Genomic DNA, 7,743 nt, shown 5'->3' on the forward strand with positions numbered 1-7,743 from the left:
TACCGAAGCGTTGGTCATGTTATTTTTATTTTTTTATTTTCAATATTCTCTTATTGTAATTTGATAACAATAAAAATGAAAAAAGTGAAGGAAGGGGATGTGGTTGGTTTCCTTCTCATTTTTCTTTCCTCTTTTTTTATTTTTGTCGGAAATTTTGTTTCTTTATTTTTCCAGATTGCAATACGAGCATTTTTTGTTTGTTCGTTGTGGTTCAAATTTTGTTGTTGGATTCTTGTTTCTTCAACAGTTTGCATCTATTAAAATTATATTAAAATTTTTTTTTATATTAAAATATATCATATATTAAAAATTAGTAAATATTCGAAATTTTAACATTTTTAATATAGTTGATAGGGTGTAGCGTAAAATACAAATTTCAGATGATGAAAGACCCTTAAATTTGTTCCAGTTCAGCAGAAATTTATTTGAAAAATTTCTGCCAAAAATTAGCCGAAAAACGCGAAGAAAGAATGTTTTTTTTTAGTTCTTTTAAATTTATTTCAAAATTATTGGTCGTTTAAAAAAATTGTTTTAATGGACTCATTTTTGCTTTTAAATACTCGCTTATAATAATATTAACAATATAATAATTAATGTTTTATTTCCCCAATTATCGCAAGAAAATTCTCTTATTATTTTAAAACCTTTCAAAATCCCTAAAAAGCTTTAGAGATTTTAATTTAAGATCTACATATAATTTTTTTTTAATCTTTTCGAATTTCAAATATTTTAAAATTTTTTTCAAAACTTCTAAATATCTTTTAAAGTGATTCGAATTTTTGCATATTATTTTTCTTTCCAATTTTGAAAATCTTTTAAAATCATCAGAATTTTTGAAAATATTAAAGTATATCATACATTAAAAATTAGTTAATATTTTAAATTTTAACCTTTTTAGTATATTTAATAGGGTGTAGCGTGAAATAAAAATTGCAGAAAATGAAAGACCCTTCAGCTTGTTTCAGTTCAGTAGAAATTTATTGAAAGAATTCTGCAAACATTGGCGTAGACGTGAAAAAAAACATGTTTTCAAAACATTTTTTTTTAAATTATTGCCCGTTTGAAAATTGTTCTAATAAATCACTATCGCACTGAACCAAGTTTAAATTTTTTCAACAAAATACATGAATTTCCTGCAAATAACTGAATTTTTTATTCATAAAAAATAATTGCTCATGTAAAATTATTTGTTATTTTAAATAGTCTGGAATTAATGATTGGCCACTTTTATTACATCAAAACTCATTTTTTCTGTTTAATAACTCGTTTATAAGAATTTTATCAATATAATAATTAATTTTTGATTTTCCCAATTATCGTAAGAAAATTATTTCAATATTTTAAGACCTTCCCAATTCCCTTAAAAGCTTCAAAATTGTAATTAAAAATCTACGTATATTTTTAAAAATTTTTTTTTAATCTTTTCGAATTTTAAATTATTTTTGAATTTTTTCAAAACTTCTAAATATCTTTTAAAGTGATTCGAATTTCTGAAGATTATTTTTTGAAAGTTTTGGAAATCTTTTAAAATCTTCAGAATTTTTTTAACTATTAAAGTATATCATATATTAAAAATTAGTAAGTATTCGAAATTTTAATATTTTTAGTATAGTTAATAGAGGGTAGCGTAAAATACAAATTTCAGAAAATGAAAAACCCAGTCAATTTTTCCAGTTCAATGGAAATTTATTTAAACTATTCTGCCAAGAATTAGCCTAAAAACGTGAAAAAACATGTTTTTAAAATATTGATTTTAAAATTATTGATCGTTTAAAAAAATTGTCCTGATGAATCACTGTGGCACTCAACCGTGTTCAAATTTTTTTCAACAAAATACATGAATTTTCTGCCAAATAATTGAATTCTCAATTAATAAAAAATACATTTTTAACCGAAAAAAGTTACATTTTAAAATAAATGGTTTAATTTTTAACCAAAAATATAAGTTTTCAACAAAAAATTTAATTTCGAACCAAATAATCCAAATTTCTAGCAAATTTTTGAATTTTTAAACCAAGAAGACAAATTTTCTACAAAAAAATTCACTTACGACCAAATAGTTGAATTTATATCCAAAAAGATGAAATTCCAACCAAAATTACAAATAAATTTTTAACAAAAAAATTTATTTTTGGCAAATTACTTCAACCATCGATTAAGTAGTTCATTTTTTGTAAAAATAAAATGGATTTTCAACGGAAATGTACCATAGAGTTGATGTTTTAAACAAGCTATTTTTATATTAAATTAAAAACGGGTGTAAATAAACGAATTTTTTATAGAAAAAATTTGAAATTTTAAGCCGGAAATATGAATGAAGAACAAAAAATTAATTTTCGACCAAATAGTTAAATTTTCTACCCAAAAACTCTAATTTTTTCATATCATTTGAGTTTTCACGCCGAAAATATGAATGAAGAACAAGAAAGTTCAAGTTCAAGACGAATTTGATTTTGTTCAAGACGAATTTGATTTTAAAAAGCTGGCTTTTCAACCAAAGTTATTCATTCTTAATCATAGAGGATCAATTTTCAATTTAAAATATTAATATTCCACAAAAAATGGAATAATCAAAATTTCAGCCAAGAAAATGAATTCGCAAGGAAAATAAAAAAATAACCATTTTCTACCAAATAGCTGAGTTTTTAAACTATAAGTAAAATAAATTTTGAACTAAATATGAAATTGTATATTTTCAGTTAAAAAATTAATTTATTACTCATTTAAAATTAATTCATTTGTATCAATTATATTTTTAAACAAAATTATATAGTTAACTTTAAACGAATTACTTTATTTTTCAACCAAAAAATAATATTAATTTGAAATTAGAAACATTTGAATTCAACAAACAGAGAACAATTTTCAACAAAATACATGAATTTTAAACCAGAAAAAATCAATTTATCATTTAAAATATCAGTATTTAACTCGAAATCAAATAGTTTTATTTGCACTCAAAAGAATTAATTATAAAAAAAATCAACAGAATAGTTACATTTCAATTTCAGTAGTTGATTTTTTCATATAGAATATAAACTTTTTACCAAAAAAGACGAATCATCAACGAAATACATTAATTTTGAACCCTCTTCTAGAATTTTTAACTTAAATAATTAATTTTCAAACAAATAGTTGAATTTTTAACTGAAACAAATTTCAATAACAAATGAAAAATTAAAATTTTTAAATAAAAAAATTTATTTTACACACAAAAAATACAAATCTCCAACAAAAAGGTTAAATTTGGAAATAAATAGTTTAATTTTCAGCAAAAAACATAAATTCTCAATTAAAAAGTTAATTTCCGACCAAATAGTCAACATTTCTACCAGATCGTTGAAATTTCAACAAAAAAGATGAATTTTCTATCTAAAACGATGAATCTTCAACAAAAAAATTAATGTTTACAAAGTGGTTCAATTTTAAATAAAGTAATTGATTTTTCAACTAAAGAAAAATGAATTCTCAATGAAACACGCAATAATTAATATTTCAACCAAAAATATTTTGAATTTAAAACCGAAAATAGTTAAATTCAACAAAAAAGGCGAATTTTCAACAAAAAATTTTAACCCTCAATTAAAACTTAATACATAATTAATTGATTTAGTTTTACTTTTAAATACATCTGGAAAAAATATTATTTAGAATTTCAGAAATTAAATTTTATCCTGCTTTGAAAGGCTTTCACGAAATTTGAAATATTAAATAGACCGTGGGTATCGAAGTTGCGGCACGAATTTTGTGGTTCGCGTATAGGCACTACCAATTAATTATGTAAATATTCGGTGTATTTAAATTTTTATTATACTTAAAAGGACGTAACGTAAAATACAAATTTCAGAAAATGAAAGACCTATCCCTTTTTAAATAAAAAGCAATTTTATCTAATGTGTTCCGAATCAACAGAAATTTATTTAAAGAATTCTGCCAAAATTGTCTGTAAAATGTGAAAAAATATGATTTTTTAAATTTAATTCAAAATTATTGTTTATTTAAAAAAAAATTAAAGAATCACGGTGAGGCTGAAAAAATATTAATTTTAATTGAAAAAGTTAATTGCCAATTTTCTACCAACATGTTGAATTTACAACTAAAAGGATAAATCTCAAACTAAAAAGAAATGAATTTTTTTTAAGTTGTTCAACTATAAACATAGTAGTTGATTTATCAACAACAAAAAAAGAATTTTAACTAGAGATAAAATTTTCTAAAATGTTTAATGTTTTTAAAAATTTTGTTTTTCATTATAAATAAATTTTTTTTCAAATGTATTAACAATAAAAAAAAGTCTATGGCCAAAATATTTCATTATTGTTATTCTGATCAATAAATCAAAAATTAATAATTTGGGAATTTTAAGGGGAAGGTTATTTTTAAATTCAGAAATTTTCTGTCGAAACATTTATTACTCGAGAATTTTAAATTTTTGTTCAAACATATACTGCCAGAAATTTAATTCTTTGTGAATTTTTAAATTTAGTAATATAAACTGTTTGGGAATTTTATTATTTCGCGAATTTTTCCATTTGGGATTTTTATATTTCGGAAATATTTCTATTTCGAATATTTCCTTTTTCGGGAATTTTATTTTTAGGGCTTTTTTATTCATCCGGAAAAATAAAATTCCCGAATTGGAAAATTAATGAATAATAAAATTTCTGAATAATAAAATTCCCTCCAGTTTACGACACTACCGAATTTGAAAATTCCCTACTGCAAATTCCCGAATTTAAACATTTTAAAAAGTTGTTTCTTAATGTAAATTATTTATTTATTAAAAGCACAATAATCAAATCTTAGTATCAAAAAATGATTTTTTATGTTTAAAATTTTGAAAATTATTGTTTCAATTTGAAATAACAATAATTGAAAACAATTTTCATGCATAATTATATATATTTTTTAAACAATGTCACTATCAATTCACATAATAATTCCCGAAAAAACATCACAAGATTATAAATTTCCGAAATATAAAAAATCCAAATTGGAAAAATCCCGAATCCTAAAATTCCTGAGCAATTTATAATATTATCCAATATAGAAATTCTGAAATAATACAATGCCCGACAGATAATTGTCGAATTAGAAAATTTTTAATTTTCATAGTCGGGATTTTTATATTTCGACAATTTTATAATTTGATGAATTTTCTATTTCGAATATTTCCTTTCTCTCAAATTTTATAGTGTCTGGATAATTATTATTCTGTATTTTTCAGTCACCAGGATTTTCCATTAAACATTTTTTCATTAGTAATATCACAAATATGTATTGAAAATTAATAAATATCAGGGAGGAACAGTTTATCAACCATTTTTTCCTAAGTTTATTTTTGAATTTTATATAAATAATATTTTTTTCATCAACCATTTTCGGTTTTCGGAGCCGGGAAATGCGCTATGACTATTAAGAAGTTCTTCGATATCAAAGCAGAGTGGCGCAGTGGAAGCGTGCTGGGCCCATAACCCAGAGGTCCGTGGATCGAAACCACGCTCTGCTATATTTTTTTTTCTTTTTTTCTCTTTATCATATTGACATTTTAACACTTTTAGTTCTATTAAATTTTAATTATTATCATATTCTATCCCGAATTTAATTAACTTATTGTTTATTTATTGTGATTATATTACCAACTTGACACGGTTGATAATGAATAATAAATATTATGTAGAATTAACCTGCTGATTCAATTTGTGTGAGCATTTCAGAAAATTATAATACATTATTGATTCTTTACGCTTCGTGGTTACCAGAGAATTATTATTATTAGCCTTTATATATTATGCAATATGACGTAGCATTTTGTGGTTTATTATTATACAGATTATAAATATCTATTTCAATATTTAAGATATTTTGTCTCGAACAATATTTAATAATTAACAATAAATAATAGGGCAAGTCAAAAAAAATAATTTTGTTGAAAATTTCTCTTTTTTCTTTTAATTGAACTATTTTCAATTCGAAATTAAAAATCTTTTTTGCTTAAAATAATAAAAATTATATTTCTCGTTGAAAATTCATTTTCTTCGTTTGGAAAAATTAAGTACTTCGTTTTAAGTTGTACCACTTTGTAAAAAATTCATTTTTTTTGTTGATGGAAGATACATCCTTTCAGTAAAAAATTCAAATTTTTCTTGATAGTCCATCAATTTGGTTGAAAACTTAATATTTCTGGTTTAAAATTATAATATTTGTTTGAAAATTTTAATATTCTGTTGGAAAGTCGTTTTTTGTGTGCAGAAAATTAATTTTTCTATGTGAAAGGTTCATTATTCCATTTATGATTAAAAATTAATTTTTTTAGTTGAGAATTAAAAAATTTGGTTAAAAATTAATTTATTTTGTTGATAATTCTTCTTTAAAAAAAAAGATATCTTTCTGATTAAGAAATCAACTTTTTATTTGAAAATTTCACTATTCTGTTATACATTTTTTGTTAGCTGAGAACTAGTTCGGTTAACTAAACATGCAGATGTTCCATTTTTTGTAAAAATTAATATTTTAATTTGAAATTTCATTTTTCCGGAATGAAAGTTCATGTATTTGTTGAAAATTTGTCTTTTTCAAAAAAAAGTTATTTTTTTCTAATTCATTAAAATGTTTTGATTTCAAATTAAAATTTTTTTGGTTGAAATGTTAAGTATTGCATGTTTCGTTGAAAATTTATTTATTTTCTTATTGTTAAAAAATCAACTATATAATTTATTTAAAGTTGAACTACTATGCAAAAGTTTGATTGTTTTTAAGATTCATTACAATTGAACTATTTGATCGTAAATTAACTTTTTCGTCGAAAATTCAACAAATTGGTAGAAGAACCTATTTTGTTTTTAACAAAAATTCTTTGTGGAAAATTCATATTTCTGGTAGAAAACTTAACTATTTTGTTAGAAATCCGTTTCTCTTTGTGAAAAATTAATTTTTTTATGTTAAAAGTTAACTATTGCATTTTTGATTGAAAATGTATTTCTTTCTGTTAAAAATGTAATTAATTTAATGAGAATTAAAATGAATCTTTTTTAGCTGAAAATTTTAAAAATTTCAAATATAATTCTTTTTTTATTAAAATATTAACTATTACATGTTTCAATGGAGATTTATGCATTTACATTTTTTGTTGTTAAAAAATCAACTACATCATTTGTTTAAGCTTGAATTACACTACAAAAATTTAATTTTTCAAAGCTTCACCACAATTTAACTATTTGGTCTTAAATTCAATTTTTGCAGAAAATTCAACAAATTCGTGAAAATTTAACTATTTTGTTTTAACAATATTTTTTTCTGAAAAGTTAACTATTCCATTTTTGTTTGAAAATTCATGTATTTTATTAATAACTCATCTTATTTGGTAAAAAATTAATATTCTTGATTAAAAATCAACTTTTTAATATAGACTTTTCTGCTGAAGATTCTTTTTTTTTGTTAGTAATTAATTTTATTGACTGAAAATGTAGCTATTCTATTTTTGGTGGAATATTGATATTTTGAATTAAAAAATGATCTTTTCTAGTTACAAATTCATGCATTTTGTTGAAAGTTCGTATTAAAAAAATCTTTTTTGTTAAAAATTCAACTACTTAGTTAGAAATTAATCTGCTTTGGTTAATAATCCAACTATTTAGTTGAAAATACTTCTCATTTGGGTGAATTCAACGCTGTTTTCGATTTTTAATTAAAACCTTTTTTTTAATATTAATTAATACTTGTTTCATTGAGAATTCATTTTTT

At 22.0% G+C, this 7,743-nt stretch overlaps 1 protein-coding gene and 1 non-coding gene across 2 annotated transcripts in view; both read left to right on the forward strand.

Moving 5' to 3' along the window:
* Positions 1–7,743, forward strand: part of LOC117171634 — a 190,614-nt gene that overhangs the window by 80,029 nt on the left and 102,842 nt on the right. The window lies entirely within an intron of this gene.
* On the forward strand, positions 5,438–5,509 carry Trnam-cau. The gene has a single exon. It is a non-coding gene; the product is annotated as a tRNA-Met (tRNA).

Source organism: Belonocnema kinseyi, chromosome 4 (genome assembly GCF_010883055.1).
Source record: "Belonocnema kinseyi isolate 2016_QV_RU_SX_M_011 chromosome 4, B_treatae_v1, whole genome shotgun sequence".
Classification (NCBI taxonomy): domain Eukaryota; kingdom Metazoa; phylum Arthropoda; class Insecta; order Hymenoptera; family Cynipidae; genus Belonocnema; species Belonocnema kinseyi.